At 40.0% G+C, this 19,515-nt stretch overlaps 1 long non-coding RNA gene across 6 annotated transcripts in view; it reads left to right on the top strand.

The window, feature by feature from the left end:
* LOC141577228 (uncharacterized) overlaps nucleotides 1-19,515 on the top strand; it is a 114,743-nt gene that overhangs the window by 65,070 nt on the left and 30,158 nt on the right. For 4 of the 6 annotated variants that reach the window (XR_012506095.1, XR_012506093.1, XR_012506092.1 and 1 more), the window contains 3 exons: nucleotides 12,616-12,801; nucleotides 13,561-13,768; nucleotides 15,278-15,498. This is a non-coding gene — a long non-coding RNA (uncharacterized LOC141577228). Of the gene's footprint in view, nucleotides 1-12,615; nucleotides 12,802-13,560; nucleotides 13,769-14,687; nucleotides 14,748-15,277; nucleotides 15,499-19,515 lie in introns of all 6 variants that reach the window. The other 2 variants (XR_012506091.1, XR_012506094.1) reach the window with 2 other exon arrangements.

The following is a 19,515-nucleotide window of genomic DNA, read 5'->3' as shown; positions in this document are numbered from 1 at the left end:
CAGGAAATAGATGGTGGTGAGGGCTGCACAACTGTGAGTGTGCAGAAGACTGCTGAGCTCTGTCTATGGGATTGCCTGTTGTTGGGGCGGCTTTATTTTGTTCTCATCGTGCAATGAGAAGACTCATCTGCTGCTGTGGCCATTCTACTCCCGTGAGTGGTGAGGGTCAGAGACTTTGTAGAGTCATGTTTCTTTTTTTTTTTTTTTGCCCCTTGCTGAGTGTAGGCAAAAAAGGTTTAAGCCTGAGAAAGTGCTCCATCTGCAGAAATGTCTTTCAGTTTTGCATGGTGTAAAAATCTTGAGAGCTTTTTAATCGTTGAGGACAGCCTGTGGGGGGAAACAGCCCGTGAATCCTGGGTGAGTCCCGGAAGAGCTGCGAGTCCCTCCCTGACACGGGTGGGGATTTCACCCCCGTTGAGGCAGTGAAGGGCCCAGACCCGTGAGCGGAGTTGACAGTCGTGAATATTTACGTGAATCCGCTGCTTCACCTTGGATATTAATTTCAAGCTGAGTCAGTTTGTGGCGGCAGCCTCATCCTACATCAGGAATTTATAGTATCTGCTCTTTGAGGTGAAGACCTGACAGACTTGACTATTTAACAGTCTCCCTTGAATTGATATCTCAGATTACTTTGTCAAAAGCAAAACAGCAGAAATACAGACGTCCTTTAATGCCAATGTGACCTGGAAAGGGTTTAGTCTCTGTGCCTCAGTGGCCTTATCTGCAGGTGGGGATGATGATAACAGTGCTTCCCTCAGAGGGGCTGGTGAGGGGAGAGTTAGAAGCACACATGGAGGACTTACACGAGATGCTCATGAATGACCGAATTTAGTGCTCTCAGCCTGGTCAGGCCTCAGGAGCAGAGATGTCAGAACAGAGCAGTCCTAACGGGAGCTCGATCCGTGTTGGCAGGTGTTACGATCAGTATCACCTCTGTTGGTTATCAGGTAGTTTTAAGACTTGGTAATATGAATTCATGAATAATGTTAGAAGACTAGACATCTCAGATACTGTTTACATAGTTCTCAAGATTTCCTCTGAGAAATGGATGTTTTCTCCCCATCTTAAATCTGAGATGAGTCTCTAAAATATTCTGTATTCCTCCATCTTTTTGCTTTAATTCTCCATTTCTTAAAAAAGAAAGTTTTTAAATGGAGTTTATGGGGACTGAACTGAGGGCCTCATGCATGCTAAGCACATACTCTCCCAAATGAGGTATAATCTCCCAAATGATTTTTTTTAATTTACTTTCTTAATATTCAGAGGTTAGAGGCCTCTAATTCTTTTTCTGGAGACTTGTCCATGAACCTGTAAATCTATAATTAATGGACAAAACTTGGTTTATTAAAAACATCAATAGAACATTCTGCAATCCATCCAAAAGGAAATGCTGATTGAATTAAAATGTTTCTCCTTTAAGGTGATTTCTCCTTTTTGGTCTAGCTTAATTTATTAACAGCCATCCTCATCATCATAATGACCAAACTCGCTCTGAGTGGACACCTACCTAACACTAAAATGCTTTCCTCATGTTTTACTTCATAGCAGGTGTTTGAGGGTAGGTATCAGTGTCTCCTTTTTTGCAGCTGAGGGATTGAGAGATGGAGCAGCTTGTCCTAAATCAAACCCAGCTGGCGGTGGCTAGCTCGGTGCTGGAACCCAGGCTGCACAGGATGCATTCTTAATTGCTCCTCTAATCAGCCTCCCGTTGAGTGGCTACCTGAACTGCTGTGACTCCATAAATGGCCGATTTTAGTGATCTCAGCCTTATGAGGACTTCAAAGGAGAGACACCAGTGAGAATGTGAGACAGAGTGTCATAAATTAAAATTGTACATTTTCACAAATGTTTAATTCTCAGGTAATTACTTAAAAAGTTAATTTTTTTAATTTAGTGGTCTGTTAGCACAAAAAACAAAACATTAAAAACAATTATAGTGCCAAAGAGAAGTGGGCTTTGAAAGTCCAACCACTGTTAATGATGTTACTTGTTTTTCTCTAGTGGCCCTTATTGACAGAAATACTTACAAAGACTGAATTGGTTTTATGTAGTCTTAATATGGAAGAAAAGATTGTCAGTGAATATTATAAGTAAAATCTTTACTCTTTTCTTTCCTGATGGTGAATATGTAAGTTGTTTTCATGGCTTAAGTACATTTCCTTATTTGTGAAATTTGAGTAATATCGTTTAACTTGTCTGACTGTGAGAGTTAGACGCCTTGTATACAAAGAACCCAAGAGGTGCTTAATAAAAATGTGCTGTCAGAATGACAGATATTTTAGAAGGATCAACTCTGAATACTAAAGAGTGTCGCTTATTTCTGATGCATATTCAATATTTATAATATTTATATATATGATATATTTGAATATGGTTTAAAGTAACAAGGATTCTTTTTTTTTTTTTAGTGTAGTATGAAGTTTTAATGAAATCTGTATCATACTAGTGAGACAGGGACTAGTTAAATTGCCTTAATCAGACGACCTTGAATATTATTTACACAGAATATGTATTGTTACAACTCAGAATTCATGTTGCCGTGTAACCATCCACACAGACATTTAAATTCGTGGAATTCTGACCAGATTCATTAAGTTTAGTAAAATCCACATTGATCATTTTCAGGGAATAAGCTTCTCTCTTTTGTGATTAAGCAAAATTTTGATTTTTTTTCCTGCACTCTTAACAGGTTTAAAATATCAAAACATTGATTTAACAAGTCACTTTTTTAATAGAATAAAGCTCATGCTGTTTTATTATGTAAATAAATGTTTTTGTATTTCATCAATCTTGTATGATATCCTGGCTCTTTGAGAATTATTTTGCAAGATACTTAGATAACCTACTGTTGGAAAAATACAAACGTGACTTTTATGAATATAGGCCTAGTACAGATCTGTTGGTTTATGCTACAGTGCAAGACATGAGGCCTGGGAGAGCTTTGCTGCCGATTGCAGGACAGAACCCATGTCTCAGTTTCCCCTCCTGTAATATGAAGTGGCTGGACTGGATTCTTTCCTCTTCTAAGATGAGTTTCCATGAACCTATGTCTTTTGTTTATATTCAGGAGTATTAGCAATATCAGATTAAATACTGAATACCCTTCCCTTCCCCCGAAGCAAAGTGCAGTATGTGCTACATAAGCTTTTAGTTATCTGATTCTCTTTTCTGATCCTACAGGCAATTTTTGTGTTGAATCTTTCCCGGCAACCTGGAAGGTCATTTTAGCCATAGGTGGCGCTGTTGCAACTTCTAACAGTCTTAATATTCCTTTTGCAAAAGAAGGCTTAACAAATGTTATTTTGTTTTGATTTCGTTGCTTAGTGCTTCAGAATAGCACAATGTCCATTATGTCTGTCTACCTGGAAAAATTATTCTGCTTATGTCTTAGACTTATTCTGTCATCTCGCTGTAAACATTTCAGACTTGCTGTGCAAACAATGGCAAAATCGGTCTTTTCTTCCAGTGTTAGAAGTCAGTGAGCCGGGATTTTATAAAACAGCTAGAAGCGGCCTCTGGAGCACCTTAACGCTGAAAAGTGTATTGAGTTCCCTGAGTATTGACTCCGCCGCTGTGTGTTAATGGGTGGTAGGAGGTTTGGTACATATACGAAGGGGTGCAGTTTTTTGTCTTGGGTTTGCGTGCACGTGCTGCCACTGAGCCACGTGAGCCTGAGTCAGTTTGCTCTGAGTTTTTCCCTCGTCTGTGAGATGGGGACATTCATATATGCTTTGTAGAATTGTGAGAATTAGAAATTATGTAAAGTGTTTACCACAGTGGGTATGTCAAGAGGGCTCATAAACTTTAGCTGCTTTTTTGTGTGAAGCCATCATTTGAGAGTCTTTGGCAATTACTAAGAAACAGGAAAATACGAAAAGCTGGTTTTATGCTGAAAGATATTTGAGGAGGTTCCTTAGTTCCTATACCCATAATTAAGCATCAGCAGAGTCAGAACTGTTACACAGTCGCCCTGAACCAACGTTAAGCCACAGAATTCTTTGTTACTTCATATATTTTGTGGCTTAAAGGGATCCAATACTTATACACATGTTGTCTCCAGCAGCCAACTGAGAGATGACACAAAAGAGTAGGCAGGCGATAAATGTCTTATTTGTTACTGATGAAGCCACGTTCTCCATGAACTTCAGGGCTGTGGGAAAATGCGTGTCATGATACTGTGTCCCAGAATTAGAGACTCACCCTGTCCCATGTAGCTCTGTGACATAGCTAGCCTTCCCTTGAGAGGACCTGCCCGTTCATGCACAAAGCTGTCCTGTCCTGAAGCCGAGCATCCCAAGTGCTTCCCAATGGTGATCAACACTGGAGGGAAAGGAAGGGTTTCAAATGCCCTGCTTGTCTCCCCGGACTCACACCTCACTCTGTTAGTGTGACGAGGGCTAGCTGTTGGACAGGGGCCAGGGGTGTGAATGGAGAAGCACTCTCCGTGGCCCAGAGGAGTGGTTAGGAGGCATTCCCTCCCTCGGTTTAAACAGGTGGTGGGATGGAAGAGAAGGGTCCTCCCCAAGAGTTTATAAAAGGAGTAATAAGGATTTTCTTTGGGACTTATACTAGCCAGGAAACACATAAGATGATTAGAAGGGAGACTTGTAAATCACTTTGATATTAATTTGACATTTGTTGAACACCCAAAATGTGCTACATTCTTTTCTGAGAGTTTTACAGAAATGAATCCTTCAATCTTCTCAACAAGCGAGTAAGGAAGGTTTGATTGTTATCCCAGTTTTACAGTGTGGAAATTGAGGCACACAGAGGGTAAGTTGGCCAAAATCACAGAAATAGTAAGTGGCAGAGCTGGTATTTAAACCCTGGCTTACTGGTTTGAGGCTCCCAGAGATGGGCTTTGGGTGTTTAGTGTTATCTGCATCCCTGAATCTTTGTACCTCTGTGCATATTTTAGCCCAGAAAGGACAGGGAAAAGAGAGTTACACAGATGCTCATAGTCATGTATTGGCCACTGTCCACAGAGAGTGAATCGTGATTGGCGTTATTTGTTTTCCAGGCAGTAGATCAGTTCTTATAACAGAAATTTAGTCCATTGAGTTAATCTAGAAACCCTTCCTGCTCTGTTTCTGTCCATGCTTGCCATGTGACTGCCTCCCCGTGATTAGGCCATTGAGAAAATTTACTCATGGTTGAACTCTGATATTTCAGTCTGGTTCATAGTTTCACGTCTTCTGTTACATTAATAAGTTAAGTTTCTGGTTTTCTTTCATCAGTGTGTCATGAGTTTGGTTAATGTGAAACAAGTCCATGGGAGCCCAGGGGTGATGACGGTATAATTTCTGAGCACGTTGTGGCAATTCTACCCTTGCAGACCTGGCGGGAGTATGTCCGCCTTCCTCACTGATTTCCCCCAACAGCAGGGTCCTCTCCCACCCCCGCATGTGAGGCTGGGAGCTCTCTGAGTAGGCCAGTCAGAGGCCAAGTCCACCAATCAGAAAATGATGAAGTACCTGGAAGTGGTTTTAATAGAAGAAAAGGGTTTCCAGATAGTACAATGGGCTGTTCGAGTCCGTTTGGTGAAAAGCTGTCCAGTGTCTGTGGTTGAGGTGCTTCTTTGCTGTTGAAAAGCCTGGATTAGATGAAGGGATTTTAAAAAGCAGAAAGGAGTGATTTCAGGTGGTACGTCCACACCGGTGAGAAGTGATGGATGACCACCTGTGTGAGGCATAGACAGGGTCTTACAAACTTCTTAAAATAACTTTAAAAGCTCTTCCATCTGAGTGCATTTCATATGGGGTCCAGTTCTTCACTGGTCACCCTGAGAGGGCAAATAATTGATGATGGCAGAAAGGACACGGAGGCATCAAAAAGGTCTCAGTCATTTTCCCTTTTTAAAGGATGTGGCAAAGTGTAATATATTTGAGCTGGTTTTTCACTGAACAATTTTTAGTGTTTTCTGGGACTCCCCAATGCCCCAAGGTTCCATGCAGCTGGGTGTCCCCTCAGAGCAGGTCTGTCAGAGCTTGCCCTGGGTTGACGTGGTGTCACGGGGAGCAGGACGGTCAGAGTCCCCGGATCTTCCGAGCTCCGTCTCCTCATCCTCAGTGCCGGGTTTCTCATCCGTGTCTACTTAGGGTTGTTGAGAATCACACGTGATGGTTCAGGTGTGATTTGTGATAGTCTCTGTGATTGGCATATGGTCAATATTTGAAAGAAACACTTTTTTTTTAGTATAATTGTAGCATATAGATTGCAGTGCTTTTTAGCCTGCTTTTTTTTATATAACTTTATTCTTATTTTTAAATATGCACTTATTTTTATTTATTTTTTGGAGGTACTGGGGACTGAATCCAGGACATTGTTCATGCTAAGCAGGTGCTCTACAACTGAGTAATACACACCCTCCTTGTCTGCACTTGAAAATAAATATTTCAATGCACAAAATAGCTCTTAAACACCATCATGGGACCTAGTCACTGTATAGAGAGTTGAACACGTATGCTTTTTCAATAAGAATAAATGTTGTTGAGACATACATTTCTGAATCTGTTAATGTGCTTAAAAACGATCATAGATAGTGATAAACACGAATATTTTATCCAGTACTTCTTAGGGTCTGTTTTGCCATCAAGTGAAATTACATTCTACAGAGAAAGCTAATTGGATCTCTTTGATATTTGGATGGTTTAGCAGATGATCAAGGCTTTCAAAAGCTGACAGATTTGTATTTTAAACTAACTACAAAGTTATCTTCTAGAAGTTGGAATTCCTAAACTTGTGAAGTGCCCAGTAATCCAGGGGGTATGTGTCTGTGTCTGTGTGAACGTTTGTGTGTGTGATTTCAGGAATCTAGAAATAAGTTTCATATGGACTTCTGATACCTTTCTCCTACAGTTCAAGGTATAGGCATATATTTACACAAATAAATTGATATTCTTTTGTCATTTTGCATATTGGTGGGAATAAGAGTTTCTCATACTTGTTTCAGAAGGGTTGGGGAGCATGAGCTCAGAAAACGGGAGGAGAAAGAGGGAGGGAGGCACTTCACACTTTGTGCAGGATATGAGAAACAGTAGCTTTTTTTTCTCTTTTCTTCTAAAGCAAACTGGCACTGAATTGTAACCTACTATTACCCAGAATTGCTTTTCTGATCAGATACAAGTGCCTCAGATTTTTCAAGGCAACATGAATGATGAAATGTGTTTTAGCAGTTATCATTAAAAGTAGTTTTATTTTTCAAGTAAAAGGCTATAGCCTGTTCTTCCAGCGGTACATGAAGTCCTCATTGTTCTATGTACATGATCTATGTGCTTAGTTTCTTTGTTTTTTTTTTTTTTTTTAAGTGCTTGTTTCATTGTGGTGTGAATGAATGTTTAAAATTTCTGGATTTTGATCTTTAGAACATGCTGATTTATCAGAGCTGTTAAAAACCTGATTGTTCTTTGGTCCTTGTTTGTTGGGGCACCCTATTGATTTCTGTTGTCTGTTAAAGCAGGAAATGCTTCCTCTAGCCTGCAGATCATTAAGTGAATGGTTTGCAGTGTGCCTTTAAAATTATTTGAATACATTGAGCATGTTTGTCCAGTGAATTCTGAATTAACTCATTCTGTTGACTTTGCTTTGGTTCTGTGGCTTTTGCTCCTCTCCACAAGAATTTAAATTCTCTGTTGCATTTTGTATACGTGTTCTTAACAGGGGAAGAAATTTTGCATTTTTTACAGAGGTGGCTTTTCCTATCCCCTCTGAATGCCTTCTATAATTGATACAATAGTAACCTGTTATTGCAGTGCATAATTCTTTCATAAACTATTTTTTGGCATATTCAGAAACAATGACAAAGAATGATAATAAAAAATATGAAAACCTTCCTTCCTTTGAAGAATAGAAATCAGGTGGTCAGGCTCACGCATGCTTTGTGCCTGACACACTTACTCTCATGTCATTGTGTATCATGATTCGGAGATGGAGTTGCTCCAGGTTTATAGATTTTTGTTTTAACATTTGTGTTGAATTCTTTCTCCAGGCTGATGTTTCCTGTTGGTTTTGTGGAAAGAGTAGAAGGGAAACAAATCCTTTGTTTTGTTTTCAGGAGGCCTGAGTTGATGAGAAAAGGGTTGAGGGTGGGCTGAGGAAAAGAGTGACACTCCCTCTCCTCCCGGCTGAAATTGATAAACAAAGAAATCAATTAAGTGTATCGGTATTTGACCAATAGAAGTTAGAGAGCCCAAAATGGCTAGATATGCCCAATGGAAATTACTGAATTCACCTGCAGAATTATCTGCTTTACCAAGTAGAAGCAACTTAGAGCAATCAGAAAAATCAGTAATATGATGAGATATAAAAGGAATATTATACCTTTTATTTCTGAAACTTTTCTACGGTAAGTTGTGTAGAGCTAAAATTAAGTTTCAAGCACCAGGAGTTAAGAGTGTGGGTAGTTCTGTAGGATCGTTATTCACGGATGTACCTAGACCCTGCTAGAGTGGCTGAAGATGGCAGGAAAAGACCCAGAGGCAGGATTTGTCATCTTAGGGTGTCCTCCATAATGGTTCCATGTGGGAGCCCATGATTGGTTTAACAAATTGTAACACACTCCAGCCGCCTGTGAACTTTAAGAAGAAAAATATATGCTTAAAAACTGCTTTACAAGCAAGTGCCTGTACATCCTCACTCCAGTCTCCTTGCATTAAAAAGCAGAGACAATGCTTTGCTTGCATAGTTGAGGTTTTAGATAGCACTCTGCTGGTTGCAAAGCAAGGACCGAGGCCCTCAGGTATAAACGCTGAGCTTGTGTGCTGTTAGATAGTCTATGATCCACAGAACAAGGACCTGGCTGGTCTGGTGGTCTGCTTTGTAATTCACATGTCTAAAAATGTATCTTGTTCCCCTCACCCCATTACTTCCCTAAAGATACACTAATCCTTTGTACTCATTGTGTATTCTACAATCTCTGCTTCATACTGTCTTTCCCGAAGTTCCTATTACTATCACACAATTGTTAATGAATTTTTTCTTTGATTATACACAATAAATAAGGGTGCAATTGAGAGGCTCGTGGAGTTGGCTCCCTACTCCCTCTCGATTTATTGACTTTTTCCACAGAGACTTGAATAATCATTCCATGTCGGTAAGACTTCTGCCAGCCAACCCACAGTTCCAGGTGAGAAGGATGCAGGTTTACCACTCCTACCCGATGGAGAGAGAGGAGAGAATTGAGATATGCTCCCCCATGGTCACTTCCTGTCCCACGGCCACTGCAGTTCACCTGCAGCCTTCTGGCCTCTGCTCAGAGGGCCTCTGTCCCAGGACTGACTGCAGCCTTTTCTTCCCTTGTCAACATTTCCTGTGCCTTTCAGAAGTTGTTCTCTTCTCTGCAATTCAACCCTGGCAGATGTGATGGTGGTCAGCGTGCTGGTGGGCAGTCCTTTGGGGACTCCCAGGAGACATGCTGATTCTCCTGAGTCTCTCAATCGGGGTTACAGAACAGTCGAGCACCGAAGGAAGCCCATTCACGTGAGGTCAACAGAGCATTTTATCACTTTCATTTTATTTTTAAATTTTCAGTGGAGAAATTATTTGTAGCAAACTGTTCCAGATATTCGGCCGCCTGCTTTCCTCACCACCATTTCCTTGTTGGCTCTGGTGCTTGTTTTAAGAACCAGGTTTCTTCTCTGGTCATTTGTAGCAGCTGGGCTTGCTGAATCCTTGATCTGCATTTGAAGCAGAATGCTTCTTCCTGATGTGAAACTGATTTTCCTATTTCTGAATATTTCGTGTACACTCAGCAACTGTTTCAAGTGAAATGCTCTTGTCCAATTTTGGTTAACTCACATTTGCTGATCTCCTACTTTCATGCTGAGGGCAGTTTCTTCTTCCTCTAATAAAAGTTAGCAATTTGCATTTACTAGGGAAGGTACTGGCCCGAGTTGCTTTTTTTCTTACCAGTTTTAATACAATTCACCCATTTAAATATACAGTCGTTTTTACTCTATGCCCAGAATTGTGCATCCCATTTAATCTTAGAATATTTTCATTCCCCCAACAGGAAGCCCCGTATGCATAAGCAGTCATTCCCATCTTCCCCATCCTCCCCCAGCCCCAAGGAGCCACTCTTCTCTCTCTGTGGATTTGCCTGTGCTGGACATTTCATTTAAATCGATTCACTTCATGTAGGTGGAACCGTCTATTGTGACTGACTTATTTCACACTGAGTAACGTTATCAAAGTTTGTCCACGTTGTGGCCTGGGTCAGTACTCTATGCTTTGCTATTGCAGACTAATATTCCACTGTATGGCTGGGCCCCACTGTTTACCCATTCATCAGGTGATAGGCAATTGTGTTGTTTCTGCTTTTTGGCTGTGATGAGTAGTGTCGCCATGAATATTCCTGTAGGAGTTTTTATGTGGACATTTGTTTTCAGTTCTCTTACGTTTGTGCCCAGACAGCAGAGTTGCTGGGTCATTCAGAAACCAAATGTTCAACTCTCTGAGGACCTGCCAGGCTGTTTTCCAAAGTGGCCATGCTGTGTTACGTCCTCACCAGCAAGGGCTGCGCGCTCCGCTTCCTCTGTGTCCTTATTAGTGCCTGTTACTCTTTTTTTTATTATAACCTATTGTTGTGAGTGTGAAGCGGTTTCTCCTAGTGGGTTTGACTTGATTTCCCTTACAGCTAATCATATTGAACATCGTTTCATTGTGCTTATTGGCCATTTGTATATTTTCCTTGAAAAATACCATTTCAGATCCTTTATTCACCTTTTAATTGAGTTGCCTTTTTATTGTTGAGTTGTAGGAGGTACTTGTTTTTTTTATAGATACAAATTCCTTATCAGATAAATGATTTGAAAAAAATTTCTTCTGTGTGTTGTTTTTTCACTTTCTGGATGGTGCCCTTTGAAGCAAAGTTTTAAATTTTGATGAACTCCAATTTATCTCTGTTTTCTTTGTTCCTTGTGCTTTTGGGGTATTATTTAAAATCTGAGGTATTTTATTTAAAATTTTATATATAAATAACTTAATTCGTAGGACCGTTCTAGGAGATGGGTGCGGTTGTTGTCCCCAGTGTATGGATAGAAGACTGAGATGCAGAAAATTTCTCTGAAATATCAGTTTCACAGCTACCCAGTGCTGTGGGAGTTCAGGCACTCATGTTCGTCCCAAACATCTGTGATCCTCACCACCATGCTCCACTACTGCCTGGAATCGTTAATGAAAACGTCTTTCCTTTTTTGATTCCTTGTTTGTTTTCTCATTGGGGACCTCATCTCCTCATTTTCCTTTCGGATATCAGTATAGATTTATTTTAGGTCTCATGTAGGCAGAAGCATTTCTATCAGTTAACTTCTTTATTACTCACTCTCCAGTGATGATTGTTGCTAGTTGACCTAATCAAGTCATGCTTAAGTCTTTCCTTCTCATGACACTAAAAACAGTCATGACTTACAGAATGCTAAAAGCAGAAAGTACTTGATTGATTTTATTTTGCTACCCAATCAAACCAATCAAATAAAAACCCGCTGTTGACACAGATTATAAGCCCTCCAGTTTAGGGTCACTGTCTTCCTTGTGTTTCATTTATTTAGTCACAGTGTCTGGATAGTGCCTTGCTGTTCAGCAGTTTTGTTAGGAAACGGTGCTCGTGAATCATTGTAAGTACAGAATTTTGACAACAGACTGTGTTGTTCATTTCACAAGGGAAAAGATAATATAGAAATACTGCTCAGATCTATTTGAAAATTAAGCTTGGAATTTTGAGAACAATTCAAAAAACCATACAAAGATTTTTCACTAATTTTAGATCTATCTTAAACACATTATGGTTACATAGCAGAGTAACTTATCAAGTAGATTTGACAAGAGGAGTGTATTATTGATTTTTTGTTTTAGTTGAAATATTCTATGTGGGATAAAGTAATCAGTGCCTATAAATGAACAAATATGTTTGTATTTCTATGCAACATGGGAGCAGACTACATATGTTTCAATATAATATATATGACTGTGTGTTTTAATCTGTCTGTCAGTGTTTTTATAGTTTTTCAGCAATGTTGTAACATTAGAATTCTAAGAAATTCACTCCCGATACTACTGCAGTTTGTACTGTGTATCCTGTCTTATGTATGGGATTCCACTGTCCCCTAAGTGAGGAATTTCCTCTCCTATTGAGTTAGAAGCAGATTTAAAGGAACTGTGATTTCTAGGCCTTTGCTCTCCATGTGTTTGCACTTGGGTGTCAATCACAATTTTCCCTTTCTTGAGTTTTCATTGTTCAATTAGAATTATTGAAAATAACTATTAATATGTTTCACTAGTCTCCCTAGAAACTTGATGTTTTGTGCTTTTCAGTTTTCAATTTATGAAAATTATAAATGCACACTTGTTTTTAAGTAGTCCTTTTTCACTAGATAATTGTTTACCTCTTTATAGTTAAAATAATTTTTTTCCTAATGAATGAATCACTGTGCATGTTTTACAAGATATCTTACTTTTTATTTTTCTTATTCTAACAGGTATATTCATTGTACAGAATTTTGAAAATAAGGATAAACCCAGTAATAACTTAAAAATGGCCTCTAATCTCACCTGGAGATACAGTTGTAAGGTTTGAAATTGAGAATTACATGTCCTCTCATGTTTTTCTTCTTTTTCAAGTACGTTTTGGTTACTGAGTCCCTCAAATTCCCATATGAATAGTAGCAGCAGCTAGTCAGTTACTGCAGAGGAGCCCGCTGGGATTGTGATCGAGACCACGTTGAGTATACAGATCGCTCTGCGGAGCACTGCCATCCCAAGAGCGCTGTCATCTGATACAGGAATGTGCGTGGTGTGTCTGTCCAGGTATTTAGGTCTTCTTTAATTTTTTTCAACCATGCGTAGAGTTTACATAGTATTATTTTACCTTATTTTTTTGCCTTTATACTGAGTACAATTGTGCAAGGTACTAGGATCAGAATTGTATTATAGCCCCGCCACTTGCTGCCACCATGGACGCTGCACTCTTTCTTTGCCCTGTGTAAAATCTTGCACAAAATAGGACCTAAGTAACTCTCTCTTGAATGAATGATTATATGATTGCTGGATGATGCTGGAGAGTCCTTGTGATGATGTCTTTTTCCCAGACTTTCCCCTCTTCTTAACTATGCCTTTTCTCTTCCTTTCCTCCAACCTGGGTTTCAGCCTACCTGTGGCATTGATTTTCCCTGAGTGTGGACTCTTCCTTTCACTAGTTCACGATAATGTTTCATGCGGGCTATGAAAACTTGCTAGATGTCAAGAAATAGCAAATTCACTGCATGCTAGTATTTTTAGTCTGTGGTATTATATTATCCATTGAAATTAAATCAGGCTGACCCCCTGAGCTCTCCCCTGATCTCTTTTCTCCTTCCTACGGGTGATACTTCTCTGGTTGCTGTCTGTGCCCTTCCCCCAGACTTGGTTTTGGAGTTGAGTAAGTCACCATCAGTGGAGCTCTCTCTTTAAAAATGAAGAGAACATTTGCTCCTTCTTCCTGGTTGGGGACTGGATGAGATGTGGTAACAGATAAAGAATGGAGCCCCATCTCATTCTGACCTTCGCTCTTTCCATTCCTTTCTCCAGGGGAAAAGAGTACAATTCAAAAATATAAAGATTGTGAGCTAATGAGATAGACAAGACAACCGAACATTTGTTAAATATCCTTTCATGCCGGAAACAAATGTATTATACACACAAAAAGCACACAAATCACGGTAGTACTGCGGTTACAAACGTGGGTCCGAGTTCGAGTCCTGCTCTGGAGTGACCAGTCCTGTGAGATGGAGAACTGGTAGGTCGGCTTAGCCTCTCCTGGACTTGTTTTCTGTCCTGCAGAGATGGGGCTCGCTAGGCGTCCCTCTCCTGTAGATGTGCTGTGGGTTGTAAATGGCACGCGTGGGCAGCCCGAGCACAGCTGCTCATTCCTCGTAAGGGCAGGATAGCATCGCTTTTGCGGTGACAACTTTATGACCGTCCCGTGTAGACTCTTAGTGCTCCGAAGGGATGCCTTGTGGTTTGGAGATGGGATTCTCACTTCTGTAAATACCCAAGGATTTTGTTATTGGGCCGTGCTGATTTGAATCTATTCTTTAGAAAGTACTTATTGTAGATATATTTTTCAAGCATGCATGCTTTTTTCTTTTATTATTTATAGTTCTACCCTCTCATCTCTTGGTGTGACTTTTCATGGAATCCAGGAAACAGTCCTAAGCCACCTGCCTCTTCACACTTCTCCGTGGTGGTTTTCTTCCCTGACTAGAAGAGGGTTCTGCATAGGAAATTTTCTTTGTTCCCCTTTTCATGGAGTCACTCTGTCTCCCCAACACTCACCTGTCCATCTGTCCATTTCTCTACCCACTGATTCTTCTGACATGTTCCAAAAAGCATTTCAGGCAGCTTACAGAAGAACAGATACCAAATAAACAGGTGAGGAAATGGGGCCAAGTTCAGACAGTGAGGCTAGGAGGCGAGCCTGTGTGGGAGATGCAGGCGTGAGACACACGCCTCAGCCCTGTGACTTATAAGATCGACAGCAACAGTGTGCCTGAGGCTCCCAGCAGACACAGGGAAACAGGGTTTGTGGGAGATGCTCACTGGCTGTGAAATAAATAAGTGGCTTAGGAGATGCCCAGCCTTTCCAGCTACTAAGGCTTAGGAGAATATTTTGAGTTTCTTCCAAAATCAGAGTATTGCATCTTTTCTTTTTTCAGAGATCTATGTATAGTTTTTTACATTCTATACCTGGAAATTTCTCCAAAACTGCTTCCCACGTGAGTCCCATGGCTCGGGAATGGGGTGGTTCTGCTCATTGACGGGGGTTGGCCAGAAACAGAAAATGACAGCCTCAAAGGAGCCTGGGATTTGTCAGTTAAGTTTTGTCAGTTCTGTAGATTTCAGAAAACGCTTTCACCGTTTCTCTCCATCTGAGGTGGCAGCGTGCTCTCTTAGCAGCATCAGGAGCTCAGGACCGCGGGATGGTGGGGGCTGACTGCACTGCTATCAAGACAGCTGTGCCAGTCACTGCAGGCGTGGTGATTTTACATAGTGCATTTCATGTTCTTTAATAGGTTTCAACAGGTAGTTAATTAACTGAGTTAATTAACATTTAAAAAATATGATGCTTTGTTGAAAAGACAGTTATAGGCAGAATATAAGTTGTGAACACTTTAAAAACGGTTTCATTACTGAAATTTTAGTAGGGAAGATTTAGTTTATCTTATTTACACCTCTCTTCAAAAGTAACAAAGAAACAAGACAGAAAAAGCAGAGGATGATTTCTGTTCTTCCTCTCGGCTTGCAGGTGCCCTCACCTCCAGTGGCATCCATCCAGACACCAGCACTGACACTGGCCGTGCTCAGAACTGCCTCAGCCCTGAAGACACAACTGACAAATAGAAGGGGGCCACGCCCTGTGACAGCAGGTGCTCTCACTTTGTGGGTCCTTATGTAACTGTGCAGTGTTATTCAGGATCGCCCGTTCTACACTGTGTGACGCTGCTGCCGTGTCTCCTAGTTATTTCTGTAAGTACTCGTGTATTTTTTTCAATGTGTGGTACTAGACATCTAAAAATGCTTTTTTCAGATGAAAAATAATGTGTATTTAATATAATAAGTCTTAAAAAAAGGACAAAAGGGTCTATCCTGGTCCCACTACTCAGAGATAATAATTAACACTTTAACATCTATTTTCTGTTCTTTTCATCAGTGTGTATTACGTCTGTCATAAAAACGAGCGAGCACTCTGTGCCTGTTTACTTTGTGGAGACCTCCATTTTCCATTCGGCTTATTACATGTTTTTCTACAATATTCTATCTCCCCTGGCATGATTTTTATTGACCAGTATAGCATTCTGTCTTGTGGAGGCAACGTCCATTTTACTTCGGACTTAAATAACCTTTTAAATTCCAAGTATATTTAACTGAAATACTGAAAAGAGAACTGTGGTGGTACCGAAAGGCCCCTACCTCCCTTCCCCTTATTTCCTCAGTGTAAAAGCTGTTGCCAATGTGGTGTATATATTTCATGACCTTTATGCCTGTCATATATATATACACATACATACATACATGTATATGAGAAATCTATGTATATGTGTGTGTATATATGCTTTATTGAAAAATAAGGCCATACTATATGTTTTGTGCAGCTCGGTTTATTCACTGAGGTGTATATCATAGACGTCCTCCCACTCCAGACTCACCCGGTCCTTTCAGATAGAGTAGAGGGGTCTCCTGATGTGCAGTAGATTTGGTCTCTTGTGTAAGGACACCTTTGGTGGGAGAGTACTGTGGACAAGGCCTTGGACCACGCCAAAACGCCTGCCCCTTAGTGCCCACAGCTCGCCTTCATTTACCGCATCATTGTCTTGATGGTGGATACTTAAGTTTTCTCCATTTTCCACTGTCAGAAAGGGTGTTTGACTGGCGTCCTTCTTGTACAAACATTCCTGTGATCTTGTATGAGTATTCCTTTAGTTAAGGTTTCTGGAAATTTAGTCCCTGGATGTGACAATTACATACATTACAGGCTCCTTTCAAGTGACTCTAGAAATTCCTTCTCCTGCGGGGAATGAAAAGATGTAGAATAACTTATGTAACCAATTCTCTATTGCTGGATATGATTTCACTTCAGCTTTTCTTCCCACCATTGTAAACAGTGCTGTGTAAATGCTCTGATGAGTACATCTTTTTGAACTGATTTTTTTTCTAAACGAAACTATTCCTAAAATGGAGTTCAGTCTGTGTGTACACACATTTTTCAGAGTTTACATATCCATTGACACGTCATCCTCCAAAAAGATCGTTCAGTTTGTTCTCTCAAAGATGGACACTACCTAGAATATTTTTTAAAAACATTTGCCAATATGATGAGCAAAATTGCTTTTTCATTGTTTTAGTTTGCACTTGATGACCAGTGAGGTATTGAGCATTTTTCACTCATTAGCCATCTGACTTTTAAAAGGTGAATGATCCCTTTTGTCTTTTGCACACATTTAAGTGAGGGAGCTTCTTGTTGCTTTGTGACAGCTCTTTGTATGTTATGAACATTAACCCCTTGTCTTCATTAACATGTATCACAGAGCTTTTTCTTGTCATTTCTTGCCTTTCATTTTGTTCAGTAGGTTTATTTTTTTGTGGCCGAAAATAATCTTAAGACAGTAAATGTCTTCTTTTTGGGTTTTATCCTTGATAGTATTCTTAGAAATATTTTCTTATAATGGTATATATCTCCTCTGTAGGATTTTTTAATCTCTATGATGGAGATGATAATACTACTTTTTATAGTGAGGAGAAGTTGAATTACTATAAGCAAAGATTTGTATTTGCTGTTAATAGTACTTTCTAATATTTACATCACTATCTGTAATTTTTCTTGTGGTTATTATGACTGGAATAGAATTTGTTTTTTCCAGGTGATCCTCTGATTGTCCCAAGACAATTATTGAATTCATACTTTGCTCTTTGATTTGAAATCCCAACTGTACAAAATATTTATGTACACTAGAGTCTCTTTTTGAGCTCATGGTTTATTTCTGTCAGTCTTACTTTCTTACTCCAGTGCTATATCTTACATATTGTAAAAATTTATTTAATATCTGACAGTGCGATTTTTTTTATTCTTTTTTCCATCCCCAATTTTCTTGTCTAGTATTATGAGTTTATTATTCCTGAAGAGTTCCAAAATATTTTGTTCAAGTTAAAAAAAAAACAGATAAGAGCTGTCATGGGAATTTTTAGTAAGTTTTGAATTATTCTTAGGAGAACGTTCATCTTTACAAAACTGCTTTCCTCCATACAATATGTTGATGTCTCTGCATTCACACTTCTTACTTTACCCCTCAGTACAGTCCTGTGTTTCTCCATGTACAACATGGGCATTGTTTTTGAGTTTATTCCAGATTATTGTTGAAGTTTTTGTTAATTTTGTAAGTGAGAATTTTTTGCTATTATATTTTTTAACTGTTAAAACTGACACCTAGGAAGGCAGATTCAATTTGTAAATACTCACTTTGTAACTTGTCATTTAAAATTGTAAGTATTAAGTACTTGTTACAGAATAGTTTCTTTTCTGTTTTTAAAAATTTGTTTCCAAGATTCTCAAAATGGTCATAGCTAAGTAGTATAGGTGGGGAGACAGATGGAGAGAGGTAGTGTGGCTCATGTACAAACTGTGAGCACTTTCATGGCTGCCTTTATGCTGGAAAAACTGCTGAAGAGCCCAGGTAAGAACAGGGGTGGCTTTGTACGCACTTGAAAGCCAGCTTTCCTGCCTGTATGGAGAAGCCTGGTGAGTGAGGCAGATATATGATCAAGGTCGAATGGAGGTTATTGGCTGCACAGAGCACTGTGTCTGTGAGAACAGGATACCATCGCCATGGGAAATGCTTGGTGCCAGGAACAATGCAGGGAGCTGGGAAGCCTGTCTGTTAAGGATTTTCCAGCCCTGGGAGTGGGAAGATCAGACTCTCCATTCAGATCTGAGTTTGAATTCATCCTCTTTAGTTTACTGGTCCTCTGACTTTTGTCAAGTTATACATCCTCTTTGAACTCCTGTTTTCTTGTCTTTCAAAACAGGAGAATTACGGCCTGCTGCTAGAGTGTTTGATCAGGGTAAATAATTTGTGTCTATAAGATGCCATGTACAGTCACAATCTCAGTGAGAAATGGGCTGTCGCCTCTTCTTCTGCAACTCAGTGCTTGACGAGACAAGGGGGAAAGTCAGTCCCTAATTTGTGTGTGATGCAAGTAGGAACAAAATTAAAGTCTTGCCTTTCCCTAGTAGTATTCTTACACCTTTGCTTCATTTACTTCTTTCCTCCTTTCCTTTCCCCTTTCCCCTCCTCCATCAAAAGATCCTGGGACTCTCTCAGAGCACTAGATTCAAGTTACTTTAAAGGTTGGCTCATCCTCATGAAATGACAGTAACATAAAAAAAATCTGTACACATCCCAGAATGCATTGTATTTGATTTACACACACACACGCGTGCACAAAAACACACACACAATCAGGCTACCTCCCACTTGCAGAGGGTGAAGGAACACTTTTTCTGAGTTTTCATTCACTGAGCGTGAGAACAAAGTCTCTTACGCAGACTTTCACCAGCCTTCGTGCATGGTGTTTTTAATTGGATTTCTGCTTTTTGGCCATAGATATAGTATCCTAATAGAAGAGAGAAAGTGAAGACATAGACATTCTGCTGAGATATTGGTGTCATCATATTTGAGTTGGAAAGGGCTTAAGACAGCATAGAGTCATAACTTTTTATGGGTGAGAATCCATGATGGTGTAACTTGGACAAGAACCTGGGTCTTCTGCCATCTTGTCCATGTGGGTGAAAAGGCAACTGGGTGGGGGATGGCAGGGATCTTTCTTGCTTGAGTTCCATGGTCTTGCTAGTTTTCATTGCTCAGCTGCCTTTAGTTTATGTCCATGAGGCCTCTCATGGGAAGGTCACTCTGTCCTGATAGATTGTTTCTTATCAGCAAAAAGCTCTGGACCCACTCATATTTCCCAGAGTTTTCTGCTGACCTGCTG

The sequence above is a fragment of the Camelus bactrianus genome, chromosome 3 (assembly GCF_048773025.1).
Source record: "Camelus bactrianus isolate YW-2024 breed Bactrian camel chromosome 3, ASM4877302v1, whole genome shotgun sequence".
Classification (NCBI taxonomy): domain Eukaryota; kingdom Metazoa; phylum Chordata; class Mammalia; order Artiodactyla; family Camelidae; genus Camelus; species Camelus bactrianus.
This window is presented reverse-complemented; position numbering and strand designations above follow the sequence as displayed.